This window comes from Schistocerca serialis, chromosome 1 (genome assembly GCF_023864345.2).
Source record: "Schistocerca serialis cubense isolate TAMUIC-IGC-003099 chromosome 1, iqSchSeri2.2, whole genome shotgun sequence".
In the NCBI taxonomy this organism is placed as follows: Eukaryota; Metazoa; Arthropoda; class Insecta; order Orthoptera; family Acrididae; genus Schistocerca; species Schistocerca serialis.
In genome coordinates, this window is record NC_064638.1 from 595,626,398 (window position 1) to 595,646,399 (window position 20,002).

The window sequence follows — 20,002 nt, forward strand, 5'->3', positions numbered from 1 at the left end:
AGGACTTGATGAAAGATGGAATAAGATCTGGATCCGCTGGATCTTGTGCATATACAGTTTGTTTTACGTGGCACTACATATAATGGTCGATTGGAGCACGGTAGTCACTCAGAACATCACCCCCTTCACATCAATCGTCAACTGTACCACACAGGTGGTAAGAAGTGACCACCGCTGTTTTTAGAGCCTTTTTATGTATAAAAAGGTCGTTTCAAAATGAGTCCAGTGGACCAGCATGGAAAACGTTCCATGACTGTTGTGAGTTCATCTCTAGTGATTCTTCAAGTAACATGCTAAACTTATATGATCATCAAAGGAAAAGAAATAAATGCGATTATCACGTATGATTCAACGCCACACTACTGTCACTGTCTGACTGGATGTACACTTCTTTCTAACGACACTGCAAATTTTTGTTTACTTTCATTTTTAAAGACACGATCATGACACTGGCTTTTCAGATTCGTTTCTTTAACTTTTTTCATTTATTTCATTGCATACGGAAGATAAATAAACTTTTACAACTGCATAGATGACCCCGTCATGCCTCCCTCCTCGATCCAAATTCTTACTGTTGTCCCAGTCTACTTGAAATTCCTCCTTACACACGAACAGAACTGCCGAGGCTCTAAATGTTCTGGAGTAGCACCTCAGCGTCTAATGTTAATGGAAGATACAGCCTGAAATCCAGGTACAGGTACTTATACAAATAAAATTTCAGAGAATTTTTTGGTCTCATACAGATACAGTCTTACGTGTATAGATTGAAGCGGGGAGAGAAAATTTGTACAAAAGTGGGCTAGGGTGTGCCAGTGTGGTTCTTTAAATCGTATGCAAATGACTTTTAATAGAAGCTACCTGTCTTCATGATGACTTTATTATTCCAAATTTTGTTTTTCGTGTACTTTGAGGCACTAGTGAGATGTACGTCAATAGCATTTGCCTCATTGTTTCATACAATATCTTCTTACAGTCAGCAGACTAATCTCTCAGTTCATAAATACCATTACAGTATCGTAGTGTCAGCTACTTCTTGCACTTGTAAGAATAGCATGCCTTCGCGACTAAGGGAGGTAGCCAGTTGCTATCCCAGTGGTAAATAAAATAATAACAGGTCTAAGAAGATAAAGTTCCAGGTGTGTAGTTCTTGATTGCCCGAATCTTATACCATAGTTCTGAATTATATCATAAATCTCCACGCAGTGTCTCGTGTAGTGAGTGCATGATATACTGCTGATAGCTTGTCAGATGAGGAGTGTGTGTGTGTGTGTGTGTATGTGTGTGTGTGTGTGTGTGTTAACTCCTAAGGGACCAAACTGCTGAGGTCATCGGTCGCTACGCTAACACACTGCTTGAACTAACATAAACTAACTTATGCTGAGAACAACACACACTCATGCCCGAGGTAAGACTCGAACTTCCGGCAGGAGAGGTAGCGCTATCCGTGACATGGCGCCTCAAACAACGCGGCAACCCCACGCGGTGGATCACTAGTCTCTGTTCGATAGGAGATTGGCCACTGGCTTTCGTATTATATCCTGTACATCTGCATTTATTCAAAACAACACAAATGCAACACATTACAGTGTCAACACCCGCAACAATCATGTGCGTGCTACATGTAAATATTGTAGGCCCGCAGATCGGAGCCACCTCTACGTTATCACGGTGGCGTTGTGAAACCTGTAGAGAGTCTTTCTGTGCTAATAAAACATGTTTGTTTTTGAATTTATCAGTCTTCTGAATGGTTTTATGTGGCTCGCCACAAATACCACTGCTGTGCCAACCGCTTCATCTCACTTGTAACCAGCGTCCTCAATTATTTGCTGGATGTGTTCCAATCTCTGTCTTCCTCTGCTGGTTTTGGCCTCTACAGCTATCTCTAGTATCATGTAGGTCATTCCTTGATGTCTTAACAGATGTCCTCTCATCTTGTCGCTTCGCCTTGTCAGTGTTTTCCTCAAATTCCTTTCCTCGATGATTCTGGGCATAACCTCTTCATTCCTTACCTTATTAGTCAACCTAACCTTCAATATTCGTCTGCAGCACAACTTCACAAATGCTTGGATTCTATTCTGATTTTCCCAGTCCATGTTTCACTACCATACAATGCTGTGCTCCAAACATACATCATCAGAAATTTCTTCCTCAAATTAAAGCCTATGTTGATACTTGTATACTTCTATTGGCCAGGAATGCCCTTTTTGTCAGTGCTAACCTGCTTTTGATGTCCTCCTTGCTCTGTCTGTCATTTGTTATGTTCCTGACTATGCAGCAGAATTCCTTAACATCATCTGCTTCTTGACCATCAATCCTGATGTTAAGTTTCACGCAGATCACATTTCCGCTACTTCTCATTACGTTCGCCTTTCCTCGATTTACTCAAAATCCATATTATTAACTCATTAGATTGTGCAGCCTATTCATCAGATCATTTTCCCTTAGGTTAGCCATGTCATCAGCGAATCGTATCATTGATATCCTGTCACATTGAATTCTAGTTCTACTCCTTAACCTTTCTTTCATTTCCATCACTGCCTCTTCGATGTACAAATTCAACAGAAGGGGTGAAAAGCTTCTTGTCTGTTTACACACTTTTTAATCCGAGCACTTCGTCCTTGATCATCCACTCTTATTATTCCGTTTTGGCCCCCGTACATATCGTATATTACCCGTCCCTCCATACTGCTTATCCCTACTTATCTCAGTATTTCGAAGGTCTTGCAACATTTACATTGTCGAACGCTTTTTCCAGGTCGACAAATCCTATGAACACGTCTTCATTTTTCTTTAGTCTTTCCTCCATTATCAGCTACAACGTCAGAATTGCGCCTCTGGTGCCTTTAGGTTTCCCAAAGCAAAGTTGATCGTCATCTAACACATCCTTAGCTTTCTTTTACATTCCTCTGTGCGTTATTATTATCCGAAACTTGGATGCATAAGCCCTCGTTGACAAGGCCGTTGGCAGAATGAAAGTGACTTCTTGTGCCTTAAGTCTTGAGCTGCCAATGCTGATTAGTAATCAAAGCTTAAGTGATGGCCCGTTTTTAATCCAGGACTGAGAACATTTTGATTACTGATCAAAGACGCTACCCCTAGAGCACAGGTGAAGTTAGAGCAAGTCAACATTTCTTCATTCGGGTGTACAGTTCCGATTTTCTACAGTAGCTTGAGCTGATGCCCTTTGCCGGTGACACAGTGTATATCCTTTGAACACTGGACTTGCATTTGGATGGACGACGGTTCAAACCCATGTCTGGAAATTCTTATTTAGATTTTTCGTGATTTCCCTAAATCTCTTCAAGGAAATTCCGTGACAGTAGCTTTGAAAGGGTACCGCCGATATCCTACATCTACATCTACATTTAGACACCGCAAGCCACACAACGGTGTGTGGCGGAGGGCACTTTACGTGCCACGGTCATTACCTCCCTTTTCCGTTCCAGTCGCGTATGGTTCGTGGGAAGAACGACTGTCTGAAAGCCTCCGTACGCGCTCGAATCTCTCTAATTTTACATTCGTGATCTCCTCGGGAGATATATGTAGGGGGAAGCAATATATTCGATACCTCATCCACAAACGCACCCTCTCGAAACCTGGCGAGCAAGCTACTCCGCGATGTAGAGTGCCTCTCTTGCAGAGTCTGCCACTTGAGTTTGCTAAACATTTCCGTAACGCTATCACGGTTACCAAATAACCCTGTGACGAAACGCGCGGCTCTTCTTTGGATCTTCTCTATCTCCTCCGTCAACCCGATCTTGTATGGATCCCACACTGATGAGCAATACTCAAGTATAGGTCGAACGAGTGTTTTGTAAGCCACCTCCTTTGTTGATGGACTACATTTTCTAAGGACTCTCCCAATGAATCTCAACCTGGCACCCGCCTTACCAACAATTAATTTTATATGATCATTCCACTTCAAATCGTTCCGCACGTATACTCCCAGATATTTTACAGAAGTAACTGCTACCGGTGTTTGTTCCGCTATCATATAATCATACAATAAAGGATCCTTATTTCCATGTATTCGCAATGCATTATATTTGTCTATGTTAAGCGTCAGTTGCCACTCCCTGCACCAAGTGCCTATCCGCTGCAGGTCTTCCTGCATTTCGCTACAATTTTCTAATGATGCAACTTCTCTGTATGCTACAGCATCATCCGCGAAAAGCCGCATGGAACTTCCGACACTATCTACTAGGTCATTTATATATATATTGTGAAAAGCAATGGTCCCATAACACTCCCCTGTGGCACGTCAGAGGTTACTTTAACGTCTGTAGACGTCTCCCCATTGATAACAACATGCTGTGTTCTGTTTGCTAAACACTGTTCAATCCAGCCACACAGCTGGTCTGATATTCCGTAGGCTCTTACTTTGTTTATCAGGCGACAGTGCGGAACTGTATCGAATGCCTTCCGGAAGTCAAGGAAAATACCATCTACCTGGGAGCCTGGATCTAATATTTTCTGGGTCTCATGAACAAATAAAGCGAGTTGGGTCTCACACGATCGCTGTTTCCGGAATCCATGTTGATTCCTACAGAGTGGATTCTGGGTTTCCAAAATCGACATGATACGCGAGCAAAAAACATGTTCTAAAATTCTACAACAGATCGACGTCAGAGATATAGGTCTATAGTTTTGCGCATCTGCTCGACGACCCTTCTTGAAGACTGGGACTACCTGTGCTCTTTTCCAATCATTTGGAACCTTCCGTTCCTCTAGAGACTTGCGGTACACGGCTGTTAGAAGGGGGGCAAGTTCTTTCGCGTACTCTGTGAAGAATCGAATTGGTATCCCGTCAGGTCCAGTGGACATTCCTCCTATGAACCCAACTTGTGTTCCATCTTATAACTGATATTTCACGTTGAGATAAATTTATAACCTCTAATGACCTCGTTGTCGATGGAATGTTATACACTAATCCCCCCTTCACTAATCCTTTGACTCTTATTGTTGGTTCGGCTGGTAAGTCTGCTGCTCCATCAGTTCAAATGAATGATACGAATTTGTAGAGACTGTTCCATCGGTGTTGATGCCGCATTAAGTAGCGATGCAGCTGATATTATTAGTTCCTTCCGTTTCCTTTCCTTTCTCCTCCCCGCTGCAATTTACATAATTCAGCTGAAGTCTTTTGGGCTACCATTCGCAGTCTGCCGTAGCATGAGATTATACCCGCGCACTCGCGTTTGATTATCCTCGATCCTGCTGTGACCTGTGATGGCCCTCCAAGATTAATCACGCTGTCAGAAGCCGTGCAATCGGTTGATCCTAACTCCACCAAGCAGATGAAATTTCCTGTAGCGATGATCAGCAACAAAGACCACATGGCCGCCTCACCCAGCAGTGACGGTGATGTTAGTGCACAAGCAGTGTTGGAAGATCCACAGTCTCCCCACTGCTGATCTGGTAAGCAGTGAATGTAAAGTTCCACGAGTGACAGGTCTGGTTACTTAGATGCTTCCATCCCGGGAATAGCAATCAGTGTGTTCAGGAGAAGGACTAGAACATCTAATACATGGATGTAACTACACTGTAATAATTATTGAATTGAATGCTTTGGAATGGACACCATCTATCCTAATGACCAATGAGTCAGACCTGGAGACTTCCATTTATGGAAATAGGTGTGAGGCAACAACATGAGGCTCTGCTCGTTGGGACCATATGTGGTCTGCTTACTTACTAGTGGTCAGCATATTTTTCGTTCTGCTGTATTTGAATAGTAATTTTATACAGTCCATTGAGTGCACTGTCAGGTCTCTGATACGTGTTATTGTGTCCGACATATAGCTTGCTTCTCCACGCAACAACATCTAACAAATATATCACTGTCTCCCTCTGTCTCTCCCGCGCCTTGTATGTTGTGGTGAATATGCAACTCGCGTCGGGTGATCTGCGATGACGTAGCAACAGCTACGTACTCGTGTACACGACCGATTTAAAGTGTTGATCTTTTCTTCCTTTGTATAGCTATGTCACCACCTCTGCCTGTTGTAGCCTGTGGCTGTGCTAGCATGAACATGGGCAACATTTCATTTTCTTCCCCTTTTCTACTCTGTGGCGTAACAATACCATCGTAATATGTAGGAGGAGAGAAACAGGGAGCTATTACCTTTATGACCAATGATGCGGAATCTATCAGCTTTGATTGCTGCCACCACTAGCATCTTGGGTGAAGGAGCAATTGACATTAATTCTTAACAAGATAAATTTCTTGTAGCACTCATCAATAACTTTTATGTGAGGCATGTAACTGAATATAAATTAAAATCAACACCAAACATCGTTTTACATCCTTAATTATCCAGTGATTTCAGTAGAATATAAGGATTATTAGAGTCCATTGTCTCATCTCTTTAAAGGTGAAAATGTATCGGATGGGAAACGCTTGAAATCTCTTCAGAACGTGTAATGTGTCAGGTAGGGCGACCGTACAGCAACAGTGAGGGATAAACAGAAGATAATATAGTGGTGTCACCGCCAGACACCATACTTGCTAGGTGGTAGCCTTTAAATCGGTCGCGGTCCGTTAGTATACGTCGGACCTGCGTGTCGCCACTATCAGTGATTGCAGACCGAGCGCCGCCACTCGGCAGGTCTAGTCTAGAGAGACTCCCTATCACTCGCCCCAGTTGTACAGCCGACTTTGCTAGCGATGGTTCACTGTCTACATACGCTCTCATTTTCAGAGACGAAAGTTTAGCATAGCCTTCAGCTACATCATTTGCCACGACCTAGCAAGGTGCCATATTCAGTTACTACAAGTACTATCTTCAAGAATGTCTTCTGAACAGATAATATTGGTGACTCATGTACCATCAAGAGTGACGTTCATCATTAATGGATTAACGTTAAGAATGAAAATAATTAAGTCCGCTTTCTGAATTCTCATTCCTTGTCATGTTCCAGGCCTCACGTCAGTATAGTTCTTCCCTCCTCACGCCAGCCTGCGTAAGCTAAGACGCGTGCATTTTGGCCTCCACTCGTATCATGGTGTTGGCAATTCTGCTAACACAAAATTGGCGACGAGGAGTAAAAACGGAGTTCTTAACTATACTGACATACGTCGTTGAGACTGCCTTGATTTCATTGTGTAATGGCTTCGCCACAATCTCCAGATGTACTTTCCAAATTTTATCGCTTACAGAATCAGCAGATGCAGGCATTACTGGATGCCCTTGGACAGCTCGTCAAGGGTCAACGTGCAATGCAAAACGATGCGGCAGCCGCCGATCCACCGCTACCGCTGCCACAACACGCAGTTGCACTGAACTTCAGACCTTATGATACTGCACTGGAAAGCTGGACGGAGTGGTCACGCTAATTTGGATTCCATTTCGCCGCCTACAGAATTCAAGGTAACGAGCGCCAGGCTTCTCTTTTGTCATCCGTCGGTGTGAAAACCTACCGTATGATAGTCAAATTGTTTCCCCGATGCAATGTAGCAACTCTGTCCTACGAAGAAATTTTGTCTGCATTAGATGCATATTTCAAACAATCAGTCAATGTAGTTGCGAAACGGTATACCTTCTTTCGTACAAAAAACGTACGGCAGGTAAGAGTAATCGGGAGTGAGTTGCAACCTTGCAAGGCCTTACTGGGGATTATGCTTTTGAGTGTCAATGTGGACTCCCAAATTCTGATACTATGGTACGTGATGCAAATGCACAGAACGTTTCTGATGTTCGTATAAGGAAACAGATTTTTAAACTAGTCAATCCCTACCTTCACCAAGTGATGGACATATTTGTATCGGCAGGACACGCTTGAGTTTGCTCAGGAATCATTTGAAACTTCAACAGCCATGGGGCAGGTTAACCGGTCCGCCGGGCGAGCTGCACGGAGCAGTGTACAGCCCTTGCGCCAGGCCTCTCAGCCACGTGTGCCGCTCCAGCACCCGAATGATGTGCTTAAATCACGCCCACGGTGCGCTACTAAACATTCGCGTGAAAATTGCCTGTAACGCCAAGCTATTTGCTTTTACTGTAATAAAGAAGGACATGTTCAGAGTGTTTGCCAGAAAAAGCTCAGATCGGAATCTCAAAACCATTCCAGGCCTTGGCTTTGCTCCGGAATCGGAATGGAACCAAGGATACTCAGGCTTGCGAAACTTCGCCCATGGAAATTCGTGTCGTTCATTCCACTCTGCCCAGTGCCACTCTCTCTAACAGTGACTGTGTTCGTCCCACAAATAGTGTGCGTCGACATCGCCGGAACTCCCGTCAAGTCGCAAGTGATTTTGTACCAGTGGCTGTTCACTTTGCCGGAGACAGTCGCTCTTGTCGTCAGCAGGAAAATAAAAATTTTGTAGACTTGGGCATTAATGGCAAAGTGATACCATTCCAGCTCGATACTGGAGCTGCAGTTTCACTGATCAATGAAGACACTTACAAACTGCTGGGCACACCTCCGTTGTGTGCCGCAAATGTTAATTTAACTAGCTATTCAGGTCAAGAGATGCCTGTGTTAGGACAGTGCAGCCTTCTTGCAACATACAAAGGACAAACAAAACTTGTGTCATTTTACGTCCTTCATTCTTCTTCTGCAGTGAACTTGTTTAGTTTCGATTTATTTGAGTTGTTTAATTTGTCTATAGTATATCAAAGAAGGTTGTATACATGGAAAAACCCTGGAGATACTAAAAGGTATCAGATAGATTATATAATGGTAAGACAGAGATTTAGGAACCAGGTTTTAAATTGTAAGACATTTGCAGGGGCAGATGTGGACTCTGACCACAATCTATTGGTTATGACCTGTAGATTAAAACTGAAGAAACTGCAAAAAGGTGGGAATTTAAGGAGATGGGACCTGGATAAACTAAAGGAACCAGAGGTTGTACAGAGATTCAGGGAGAGCATAAGGGAGCAATTGACAGGAATGGGGGAAATAAATACAGTAGAAGAAGAATGGGTAGCTTTGAGGGATGAAGTAGTGAAGGCAGCAGAGGATCAAGTAGGTAAAAAGACGAGGGCTAGTAGAAATCCTTGGGTAACAGAAGAAATATTGAATTTAATTGATGAAAGGAGAAAATATAAAAATGCAGTAAGTGAAACAGGCAAAAAGGAATACAAACGTCTCAAAAATGAGATCGACAGGAAGTGCAAAATGGCTAAGCAGGGATGGCTAGAGGACAAATGTAAGGATGTAGAGGCCTATCTCACTAGGGGTAAGATAGATACCGCCTACAGGAAAATTAAAGAGACCTTTGGAGATAAGAGAACGACTTGTATGAATATCAAGAGCTCAGATGGAAACCCAGTTCTAAGCAAAGAAGGGAAAGCAGAAAGGTGGAAGGAGTATATAGAGGGTCTATACAAGGGCGATGTACTTGAGGACAATATTATGGAAATGGAAGAGGATGTAGATGAAGATGAAATGGGAGATATGATACTGCGTGAAGAGTTTGACAGAGCACTGAAAGACCTGAGTCGAAACAAGGCCCCCGGAGTAGACAATATTCCATTGGAACTACTGACGGCCGTGGGAGAGCCAGTCCTGACAAAACTCTACCATCTGGTGAGCAAGATGTATGAAACAGGCGAAATACCCTCAGACTTCAAGAAGAATATAATAATTCCAATCCCAAAGAAAGCGGGTGTTGACAGATGTGAGAATTACCGAACTATCAGCTTAATAAGTCACAGCTGCAAAATACTAACACGAATTCTTTACAGACGAATGGAAAAACTAGTAGAAGCCAACTTCGGGGAAGATCAGTTTGGATTCCGTAGAAACACTGGAACACGTGAGGCAATACTGACCTTACGACTTATCTTAGAAGAAAGATTAAGGAAAGGCAAACCTACGTTTCTAGCATTTGTAGACTTAGAGAAAGCTTTTGACAATGTTGACTGGAATACTCTCTTTCAAATTCTAAAGGTGGCAGGGGTAAAATACAGGGAGCGAAAGGCTATTTACAATTTGTACAGAAACCAGATGGCAGTTATAAGAGTCGAGGGGCATGAAAGGGAAGCAGTGGTTGGGAAGGGAGTAAGACAGGGTTGTAGCCTCTCCCCGATGTTGTTCAATCTGTATATTGAGCAAGCAGTAAAGGAAACAAAAGAAAAATTCGGAGTAGGTATTAAAATTCATGGAGAAGAAATAAAAACTTTGAGGTTCGCTGATGACATTGTAATTCTGTCAGAGACAGCAAAGGACTTGGAAGAGCAGTTGAATGGAATGGACAGTGTCTTGAAAGGAGGATATAAGATGAACATCAACAAAAGCAAAACAAGGATAATGGAATGTAGTCTAATTAAGTCGGGTGATGCTGAGGGAATTAGATTAGGAAATGAGGCACTTAAAGTAGTAAAGGAGTTTTGCTATTTGGGGAGCAAAATAACTGATGATGGTCGAAGTAGAGAGGATATAAAATGTAGGCTGGCAATGGCAAGGAAAGCGTTTCTGAAGAAGAGAAATTTGTTAACATCCAGTATTGATTTAAGTGTCAGGAAGTCATTTCTGGAAGTATTCGTATGGAGTGTAGCCATGTATGGAAGTGAAACATGGACGATAAATAGTTTGGACAAGAAGAGAATAGAAGCTTTCGAAATGTGGTGCTACAGAAGAATGCTAAAGATTAGATGGGTAGATCACATAACTAATGAGGAAGTATTGAATAGGATTGGGGAGAAGAGAAGTTTGTGGCACAACTTGACCAGAAGAAGGGATCGGTTGGTAGGACATGTTCTGAGGCATCAAGGGATCACCAATTTAGTATTGGAGGGCAGCGTGGAGGGTAAAAATCGTAGAGGGAGACCAAGAGATGAATACACTAAGCAGATTCAGAAGGATGTAGGTTGCAGTAGGTACTGGGAGATGAAAAAGCTTGCACAGGATAGAGTAGCATGGAGAGCTGCATCAAACCAGTCTCAGGACTGAAGACCACAACAACAACAACATCAGGTCCTATCAGTGAACCAGACTGTGCCTTCAGACAGTGTTTCACGTCTATGTGAAGAATTTACAGACATTTTTGTACCGGACCTCGGTTGCGCTAAGAAATATAAAGCACATTTGGAACTGAAACTAAACGCACAACCGAAATTTTTCAGAGCGCAAAATGTTCCCCAGGCATTGCATCACAAGGTTGCAAAAACATTACACGATTTGGAATCACAAGGTGTAATTGAATGTGGGCAGGCTTCTCTCTGCGCATCACCCTTAGCAATTTTGCCAGACACCTTCAGGACAATTGGGACTTTGTGTGGACTTCAAGGTAACAGTGAATCCACAACTAGTGATTGCAACTTTTCCTTTACCCTGCCTGGAAGATCTTTTTGACAAACTGTGCCCGGTCAAATATTTTTCGAAGTAGGACCTAGCAGATGTCTACTTGCAAATACTGGTGGACGAAGAATCACGGCGCGTTTTGGTGGTTAACATGCATCTTGGTTTGTATCAATTCAAACGACTGCCATTCGGGTGTGCATCCACCCCTGCATTGTTTCAACAATATCTACAAACTGTTTGTGCATCGGTCCCTACTGCAGCAAACTATCTGGACGATCATCAGTAAACACTTCTGGGCTAAGTTGCCGTGGTCGATCTGTAGAACTTCTTCTCCCTGACGTTTCGTTCTCAACTGCAGAGAACATCTTCCAAGGCGAGTCAGATCGACCGTGGCAACTTAGCCCAGAAGTGTTTACTGATGAAGACGCCGGCCGTGAAAGCCTACATGGAATATCTGGACGATATTGTGGTCTACGGAAAGACGGAAGAAGAACGTTTAGCCAATCTCAGAACATTATTTCAGGACTTGCGACAAAATGGTCTTCACTTACGGAAGGACAAATGTGTGTTTTTTGCTCGTGACTTTCCATACCTGGGCCATGTACTCAATGTCCAAGTCATACATCCGAGTCCCACGCACCTCCGTGCCATACAAGACTTGCCTTCGCCGCAGAATTTGAAGCAGCTATAGAGTGTGCTGACAAAAATCAACTATTGTCACAGATATGTGCCGCATACCTCTTCCATTTTAGCTCCGCTTCATTGCTTACGCTGTAAAGGTGTTCCGTTCGTCTCCGACGACGGAATGCGAACGCGCCTTTCGCCAGTTGAAATCGGCGTTGCTTTCCAATACTTGCCTTACGCCATTCGATCCCAGGAAGCCGCTTTTGTTGATGGTGGATGCATCGGATTTCGGAATCGGTGCTGTGCTTGCGCGCAAACATGGTTCGCACGATCGCCCTATTGCCTTTGCGTCCAAATTGCTCTCGTCGGCGCAAAGAAATTATTCACAGATCTAGAAAGAAGCATTGGCTCTCGTATTTGGTGTTACAAAGTTTCATGACTTCTTGTATGGTCGTCACTTTACTATAATCACGGACCACAAACCTTTGACATCGCTTTTTCCTCCGAACAATCCTGTACCTCCACGTACAGCTCAGAAATTCATTCACTGGTCTATTTTCCTCTCGCAGTACCGCTACGATATGTTGTATTGGTCCACTGCTAAGCACGGAAACGCCGATCGCTCCGCGTGACCAGTTTTCCTCCGACATGGAACACTCGCCCGCTCCGGACCATATGTCGTCTTCGCCCGTCGGGTCCCCCGGCCCGATGGAGGTCGACCCTTCGGCCCCTCCTATCTCTCTACGGGCGCATACACCACATGTTGGCGTGCACCCTGGAGCAGGTTTTCAGGCGTTGCCTAGCACCCCGGGGTCCGAATGGCAGGCTTCATGGGAGGCATCACTGGGAGACATGTTTTAAGAAATCTCAGTTTCTGCTTGGAGGATGCTTGGATCTTATGTTTTGAGTGCAATCTGCAAGTCATACCAGGTAAACGTGTTCAAAATGGTTCAATTGGCTCTGAGCACTATGGGACCAAACTTCTAAGGTTATCAGTCCCCTAGAACTTCGAACTACTTAAACCTAACTAACCTAAGGACTTCACACACATCCATACCCGAGGCAGGATTCGAAGCAGGTAAACGTGTACTTACGTCCATCTCTGGTCACAGTTGCAACATACCCATTGACCACCGCATACACACAGCCACCTGAAAATTCCTCGTGACTGGTGCTACAATTCAACTGATCCTCCCTGCTGAGGTTCAGGTTTTTTCAGGAACTGTAAAATTTTACCATCAGTGAGGATGCAGAATGTGAAGTATGAATAAGTTGATAGAGGAGCAGGAACGTGAGTAAGATCTGTGCCCTTCAGATGCAGTTACAGTACGGAAAGAAGGAACTAGGTAGTTTGAGAAGGGTGAAGGGTGCTGGCTAATGGCAGCTGGCAGCTGACAAGTACGCCGCCAGTAGGAGGAGGAGGTACTCAGACAGTTTAACTTTGCATATATGCAGTAGATTTGACCAACTGTCAGTCCTCAGCATTTAGGAGGCCTAAGACAGTTGCAAAGTCTAACAGAAACAAGAAGGTTCTACTGCTGGGTAGTTCGCACAGAGGAGGTGTGGGCCACCAGTTATATATAGTATGTGTTGGGGAGTGAGTACCAGGTCACCAGCATTGTGAAGTCTAGTGTAGGGTTGGCTCAGGTGACTGACAACAAGGGGGAGTTATGTAGGAAGTTTACAAAAGAGGATCACGTAGCGACAGTGGGTGGAGCAGGAAGTAGTCTTGATAGGGACAGGGAATATGATGTAGGTGGTGACCTGGTAAAGACAGCTAGTCAAACTGGTGGCACTAATGTGCATTTCGTGCAACTGTTCAGCGTCATGATCAGCCTCATCTTAATGTGGCTCTGGGGTATGTTAACATGGGTTGGAGAGGGCAATGGTGGCAGAGGGCGTGGGACACATTTCAGTGGTACCAGGTGAATCTATCAACAGATCGGTTTTCGATAGGCATGGCCTGCACTTCAATAGTTATGGGAAGGGGAGTCTGGCAAAGCTTATAGGTGACAGTGTAGTGGGTGGTGGTGGGATCACTCATGGATAAATTCCTGTAGTAGTTGGTATTGGAGCTGCATCTTTCTTAGATTGAAATCAGCTGATACGTACACCTGCTTAAAGGGAGTCCCTCTAACCAAGGAATCACCGTCAGACAACGCCAGGTATCCATGCAGTGAAGGAATTAGCATATTTCATCAAATTATAAGAGGTATAAAAGATAAAGTTACTGAACTGCTTACAGATTTTGACTCTGACATTACTGGTATATCAGAGCACCAATTAAGTAATCTGACAATTCAGACGCTTCCTTTAGCAGGATACAGATTAGCTGGCTGTTTTTTGAGGAGTTCCTTGCTGAATGAGGGAGTGGCCATGTAAGTAAAAACCGGTGTTGCGTTTGAGCCCATAGACGTATCACGGCACTGCGCTGAACAGATATTTGAGTGTTGTGCAAGGACAGTTGAATTTAGCGAAGCGAAACTTCTAATTGTTGTTGTTCAGAGCATATCTGCTCAAGATAGAGAGAGTCCTGGTTCACTTTATGGGAGGTACCTGAAATTGGTTATATATGGTGACTTAAATATTAATTTTGTATGTGATTGTGGAATCAAAGGAATGTTGATAGATCTCCTAAAGTCATACATTTTGATTCAGACTGTGTTTTTTCCAATTAGGATGCAGTAGCACAGCCATAGACAATATTTTTATTCATTCTACATTACCAGATGGGCATTCTGTTAGTAAACGTGTGAATTTTAACACTAAAAGGCTTTTGTACTCAAACAAATGTCACACATAATTACAAACTATGTAGGAAAGCTAATTCAAGAGCAACAGAGAGTTTTTTAAATCTAGTTAAAGAAAAAGAGGAGCAGGATGTTTATAGTGCCAATAACACAGATGACAAATATAATGTTTTCCCTAATAACTTTCTCATGTTCTTTGAGAGCTGATTTTCACTAGCCTGGGTGGCTGACTAGTGGGATGAGGGTATAATGTAGAACAAAGTGGGCATTCTATCAAAATGTTAGACGTAGTCACAATAAAGCTAAAGCAGTCCATTACAAACAATATAGTAAGGTACTTAAAAACATTATTAGGAAGGCAATGAGTATAGGTACGCAAACAGAAAAGCCAATTCAGAAGATAAAATTAAAACCATAATGTCAGTTGTGAAGGAAGTGTCTGATCAGCAGCACACGTTCGACGATGTAAAGTCAGTTCGCAGTAAAATTATTTCTTTTACTGGTAAGTCAGATATATTTGAACAGCATTTAACAATCATTTTCTGAATTAAATAATAACTTAGTTTTTACAAGGAATCATTAAACTCTCTTGAAAAATGCATTTCTGATGTCAGAAATACTCCTCTGTGATACAGACAAGGGGGAGATTCAGTCAATAAATAAATTTCTGAAGACGAAGGATCCTCATCGATATGATGGATATATTAAAGTGCTGTGCTGCACATGTTAGCCTTTGTACTTATCCATATTTGTAATTTTTCCTTTAAAAATGGTCAGTTTCCTGAACGATTAAAGTACTCAGTAATAAAGCCGCTTCATAAAAAAGGACAAAGGGATAATGTAGACAATTTTAGACCTATTTCTATGCCACCAGCGTTTGCTAAATTTATTGAAAAGGCTACGTATAGATTATATAATGGTAAGACAGAGATTTAGGAACCAGGTTTTAAATTGTAAGACATTTCCAGGGGCAGATGTGGACTCTGACCACAATCTGTTGGTTATGAACTGTAGATTAAAACTGAAGAAACTGCAAAGAGGTGGGAATTTAAGGAGATGAGACCTGGATAAACTGACTAAACCAGAGGTTGTACAGAGTTTCAGGGAGAGCATAATGGAACAAGTGACACGAATGGGGGAAAGAAATACAGTAGAAGAAGAATGGGTAGCTCTGATGGATGAAGTAGTGAAGGCAGCAGAGTATCAAGTAGGTAAAAAGACGAGGGCTAGTAGAAATCCTTGGGTAGCAGAAAAAATATCGAATTTAATTGATGGAAGGAGAAAATATAAAATCGCCGTAAATGAAGCAGGCAAAAAGGAATACAAACGTCTCAAAAATGAGATGGACAGGAAGTGCTAAATGTCTAAGCAGGGATGGCTGGAGGACAAACGTAAGGATGTAGAGGCTTATCCCACTAGGGGTAAGATAGACACTGCCTACAGGAAAATTAAAGAGACCTTTGCAGAAAAGAGAGCCACTTGTATGAATATCAAGAGCTCAGATGGAAACCCAGTTCTAAGCAAAGAATGGAAAGCAGAAAGGTGGAAGGAGTATATAGAGGGTCTATACAAGGGCGATGTACCTGAGAACAATATTATGGAAATGGAAGAGGATGTAGATAAAGATGAAATGGGAGATACGATACTGCGTGCAGAGTTTGACAGAGCACTGAAAAATCTAAGTCGAAACAAGGCCCCGGGAGTAGACAACATTCCATTAGAACTACTGACGGCCTTGGGAGAGCCAGTCCTGACAAAACTCTACCATCTGGTGAGCAAAATGTATGAGACAGGCGAAATACCCTCAGACTTCAAGAAGAATATAATAATACCAATCCCAAAGAAAACAGGTGTTCACAGATGTGAAAATTACCGAACAATCAGTTTAATAAGTCACAGCTGCAAAATACTAACGCGAATTCTGTACAGACGAATGGAAAAACAAGCTGACATCGGCGATGATCAGTTTGGATTCCGCAGAAATATCGGAACACGTGAGGCAATACCGACCCTACGGCTTATCTTAGAAAATAGATTATGAAAAGGCAAACCTACATTTCTAGCATTTGTAGACTTAGAGAAAGCTTTTGACAAGGTTGACTGGAATACTCTCTTTCAAATTCTAAAGGTGGCAGGGGTAAAATACAGGGAGAGAAAGGCTATTTACCATTTGAACAGAAACCAGATGGCAGTTATAAGAGTCGAGGGACATGAAAGGGAAACAGTGGTTGGGAAGGGAGTGAGACAGGGCTGTAGCCTGTCCCCAGTGTTATTCAATTTGTATATTGAGCAAGCAGTAAAGGAAACAAAAGAAAAATTCGGAGTAGGTATTAAAGTCCATGGAGAAGAAGTAAAAACGTTGAGGCTCGCCGATGACATTGTAATTCTGTCAGAAACAGCAAAGGACTTGGAAGAGTTGTTGAACGGAATGGACAGTGTCTTGAAAGGAGGGTATAAGATGAGCTCAACAAAAGCAAAACCAGGATAATGGAATGTAGTCGAATTAAGTCGGGTGATGCTGAGGGAATTAGATTAGGAAATGAGACATTTAAAGTAGTAAAGGAGTTTTGCTATTTGGGGAGCAAAATAACTGATGATGGTCGAAGTAGAGAGGATATAAAATGTAGACTGGCAATGGCAAGGAAAGCGTTTCTGAAGAAGAAATATTTGTTAACATCGAGTCTAGAATTAAGTGTCAGGAAGTCGTTTCTGAAAGTATTTACATGGAGTGTAGCCATGTATGGAAGTGAAACATGGACGATAAATAGTTTGGACAAGAGGAGAATAGAAGCTATCGGAATTTGGTGCTACAGAAGAATGCCTAAGATTAGATGGATAGATCACATAACTAATGAGGAGGTATTGAATAGAATTGCTTGGTTCACCTCTTACTTTAATGACAGACAGCAAAAGGTCATTATTCACAGTACTGAGAATGTGTGTTGCCTCAAGGTCAGTGTTGGGGCCACTATTGTTCCTTATTTGTATAAATGATATATGATATGCCCTCTAGTGCTATGGGTAATTTTAAAATATTTTTGTTTGCTGATGGCACCTGTTTGGTAGTAAGGGATGTTGTGTGCAACATTGCCTCCGTTTCAAATAGTGCAGTTCATGACATAATTTCATTGCTTGTAGAAAATACACTAACACTAAATCGAAGTAAGGGGCAGTTTTTACAGTTGCCAACACACAATTCAACAAAACCTGACGTTTCAATTTCACAGAATGGGCATATGATTAGTGAAACTGAATAGTTCAAATCTCTAGATGTTTAGATAGATAGTAAACTGTATTGGAAATCCCACGTTCTGGATCTTGTTCAAAGATTTAACGCTGCTATCTCTACTATTCGAACGGTATCTGAAGTAAGTGATCGTTCGATTCGAAAATTAGTCTACTTTGGTTATTTTCATTTGCTTATGTCATATTATATTTTGTGGTAACTCTTCCCATTCTAAAAGGATGTTTGGCTCAGAAACGGGCAGTTTGGACAATAAGTGGCGTAAGTTCACGAACCCCTTGTCGGTCCCTGTCCACTAGTCTGAGTATTTTGGCATTTCCCACTCTGTATGTATAATTTCTACTGTCCTTTCTTGTTAAGAATAGCACCTTATTCTCAAGAATTAGTAGCTTTCACTCAGTTAACACTCGACAGAAATCCAATCTGCATTCGGATCGCACTTCCTTAACTCTTGTGCCGAAAGGTGTGCAGTATACTGCTGCATCCATTTTCGATAAACTACCACAAGAATTCAAAATCTTAGACGTGATCCACGAGCTTTCAAATCGAATCTGATAAGTTTCCCCGTGGGTCACTTCTTCTATTCTGTTGAGGAGTTCCTTGAAAAATTAAGCTGATGATTCTTATGCTATATTGGTGACAGCATTTACGTAAACTTATGGCTTGAGTTTTATTGGGTTCATAAACATTTTATTTCATCTGTTATTACTTTTATCTTGTAACTTCATGTATTGACACGTTCCATGACCTTGGAGACTGGCTCCTCAATTTGGTCCTACGGAACTTGACGTGTAAATAAAAAATAAATAAGACTTGTCAGCACTTAGTGACCATTGTTAAAGTAAATGATTCAAGTGTTACAGTTCCCTTCGCATAAGGGCAGTAATAAACCCAGGGAAAAAGACAGCGATAACTGCAATGATCTTCTTTTTCTTCTTGTTGTTGTTGTTGTTCTCTCTGTGTGATCGCCATCATGATACAGATGTTTCTGACTTTAGTGACAACTGGTGGCCGTATGCCCTTCCTGTCGCCACACTCCCACCGGGACAGAAGTTTTTCCCCCATCTCGCTACGCCCAGAGTAAGTCGAATAGCCTGTGTCTGAGTGGGATACCAGCCTAGAATGTACCAACATGGATGTTGGAAACCGCTTAAAAACTGCATTCTGGTTGGCCGGCTCATCGACCCTGGCCGATAATATAATTCCAATATTATTATCTTTTTTAAGCATTGTAATAACTAGAAATTAACGTTTGATTATAAAGAGTAACTGCTATCAAGTAGTAGAGGACCAAAAAAGAAAAAATATTAAAAATAAAACGAATTAAAGGCACGCTATTTACGATATTACAGATGGGGCTGTGAGTCATTTTTATTATTGTTAATTACTGATGATAGAGAAAACTGTAATTATTTTATAATTAGTAACGGTAATGAACTTTAATTAAACTCCCAGTGTGGGGTTTAAGCAAAATTAATGATCGTGTAAATGATGCCTAGCATGGTGCACATATCACAGACCATACCAGCGTTCGTCATAATCGATAGCCATTTTGGAACTCTGCATCATGATTACCCTGCAATGCTCCATTAAGTGTCTGGCAGACGGTTCATCAAGCCTCCTTCAAGCATTTTCGCTGCCGTTCCACTCTCGAACGCCACACGGAAACAACGAACACTTTGAACACTTACATCTTTCTGTGTGAGCTCTGATTATAGTAATAAAATGATGACTCCTCCTCCCCCCTCCGCCATGTCGGTGAGCCACATGAAAATATTTTTACACTCCGACGAGAAAGTTGGTGACTAACACTTCGTGAGAGGATCATACCACAACGAAGAACTCCATTGTTGTAAAGATTACAACTCCAATTACAATGTATCATATTCGTGGCGCTCCATCCCCTATTTACTAAGGACGAGCTGCTGTTCTCTGAACGTCTTAGATATCTTCCGTGAGTCCTATTTCATACGGATCTCACACCACATAGCATTACTCCAGTAGTGGATGTACAAGTGCAGTCTATGCAGTCTGTTTTAGTAAACCTCTTGGATTTTCTCAGTGTTCTGCCAATAAATCGTAGTCTTTGTTTTGCTTTACCCACAACATTATTTGTGTGATCGTTACAACTTAAGTTATT